At 40.6% G+C, this 2,522-nt stretch overlaps 1 pseudogene; it reads right to left on the reverse strand.

Annotated features, from left to right (window-relative positions):
- Nucleotides 1-885: 885 nt before the first annotated feature.
- Nucleotides 886-1,825, reverse strand: LOC133763237 (probable RNA-binding protein 46; annotated as a pseudogene).
- Between the last annotated feature and the right edge of the window lie 697 nt (nt 1,826-2,522).

The following is a 2,522-nucleotide window of genomic DNA, read 5'->3' on the forward strand; positions in this document are numbered from 1 at the left end:
CTCTTTTAAAACAGCTTTATACAAAGTACAGTTTTTTTAATTTACTTATTGAAAGGCAGAGCTAGAGAGGAGACAGAGAGAGAATCTTCCATCTGCTGGGCCAGGTGGAAGCCAGGAGCCAGAAGCTTCATCCAGGCTGAAGTCAGGAGCCAGGAACTCCATGTGGGTCTCCCATGTGAATGCAGGGGCCCAGCACTGGGCTGTCTTCCTCTGCTTTCCTGGGTGCATTAACAGGGAGCTTGATAGAAAGTGGAGCAGCTGGGGACCTGAACCAGTGACCCTACGGGATGTCTGCATTGCAGGTGGCAGCTTATCTCTCTGTGCCAAAATGCTGGCCCCAAAATACAAATGCTTGTATTTAATTCTGGACCAGATCTAAATGGGATGATGAACAAAGAAATCAGCCACTTTGTAATTATGACCAGGTATAGAATAGCATAAACAGTTTTAACTACTCATAGAATTAAGGGAAATGAATGGTTTTTGTCATGATTAAGTGTAAAGCTGATAGTAACAAGTGCTATTGTTGGTGACAAGGCATAGCTTGGATAAGAATAAGGCCTTGAAGTATGAGGAAGCATGCTGGGAGTCCCAGAAGAGAGGGTGGCACTAACAGGAGAAAGACTATTTATAGATCTGTGATGAAAATTTTAGTCTGCAGATAAATATATAAGCAATTCTGGTGCACATCTTTATTGCCAGAAATTTAATTCAAAGACACAAAGCATTAAAATTATAACCATGTTTTAACATAATGACCAAGCATACAAAATACTAGTGATGTATATTTGTGGTAAGATAACTTCAGCCTCTACTGCAAGGCAAATCCTGATAGTTTTGTCAGTATTTTATTTCTTTCACTCATACAGTGTTTCAGAGATCTTACTAGAATGAATTCTGGGACATTATTATTTTGATCATAGAAGCAAAGGACCTCTGATTCCTCTTGCTTTTCAAAAAAGCTTCTTTCAAATTTTCTAAATGGTGCTGACACCACGGGGATGAAAGAATAAAGAGACGATAAAAAGAATGAAGAAATGATAAAAAATACATACCAATTGGAGTAAGATTTGTTCCAGGAAAAAAAGGATAAATGCACCTTTCAATTCCAGGTGGGTTTGGCCTATGCTAACCGTTAAGACTAGCAGGAAAAGTTGGTAGCTTGCCTAGAGTTTTTGGGGTGATTCTTCTGTGTTAGAAAACACAAGCAGATTTTCAGAATTGTGGCTAAGCTGACCATTAAGATGCTGTCTCCAAGTGTTTTCCTTATTTACTTGTTTTGCTAGTATTACCACAATACTGCTCCATCAATGCATTTGCTATTCATAACAGATATAACAGCCACTGCATGTTCTCTGTTGAAAAAGTGAACAAAAGCATATTCTCTAAGTTTCTTTTCTCGGTCAAGGGCACCAGGCTTGAATTTATTGAATTTTGCTTTAATGATCTCTCTAGTTGAGGTCATTAAATTCCTTACATAGAGAATTTTAACTCTCCGCATGATTTCCTCGTGAACCTCTTTCACTGGGTCAGCCCAATCTACCTGAAGGGTGTGGCCCCACAGTTGGAATGTTCCCTGAATTAGTTTTCTTCTAGCTGTAGCAGCAGCTCTGTGAGATTCATATTCAACAAATGCAAAGCCACGATTTTTGGTCTTATCAGTTGCACTTGGATATACAGTGACATCTACAACTCCTTCTGTAACTTTCTTCATTTCATAAAAAATTTCTTCGCTTTTCTTTTCCTTGGGAATCGCTCTGATAAATAATCTGCAATTAACCAAACTTACACAAACATTGATAAACTTCCCTGGTCAAATTTCCATCTAAGTGACACTGTCAGGTGTCTCATACGGAGCATCTGTTGGAGCTGGATGGTCTGCTTCCTGCTCTCCCATGGCCTGAGATGCACAGTGCCTTGTCCTTATCTCAGCCTGGTCAGGCCAGGTCTGATCTCACCATCTGTGGACCTCAAGGATCACCATGACAGAACAAGAGAAAGAATATATTGCCATGGATCTGGTGACAGGCCTTGGCACCTGAATTTCTGTTTTTGACATAGCTACGTCAGAAGCTTGCAGCTCCTTCACGATTTCATCAGATGAGTTCCTCGTTCCTTGTGGCCTCCTTAGAAACTCCCAAAGCACCTCATTCATGAGAATGGTCGCTCTGTAGCGTCTGCTACCTCCTCATCTATTGTTTGGTTAGACTTTCTCTTTCCTTTATCCTCAAACTTGTCCATGTTATTTTTTTCCCTTTTTTTATTTTTATTATTTTGATTTGGTACCATTAACAAGGATCACACATTTTGTGATGTAATCATGCAAAACTTAATGCTGAAATAATAGATTATCTGAAGAGCTTTGTCTTTTCCTACTACTTTTCTATGAAAAACAGTTTAGGGGCCGGCGCCGTGGCATAACAGACTAATCCTCCGCCTTGCGGTGCCGGCACACTGGGTTCTAGTCCCGGTTGGGGCGCCAGATTCTATCCTGGTTGCCCCTCTTCCAGGCCAGCTCTCTG

This window comes from Lepus europaeus, chromosome 1 (genome assembly GCF_033115175.1).
Source record: "Lepus europaeus isolate LE1 chromosome 1, mLepTim1.pri, whole genome shotgun sequence".
Taxonomy (NCBI): Eukaryota; Metazoa; Chordata; class Mammalia; order Lagomorpha; family Leporidae; genus Lepus; species Lepus europaeus.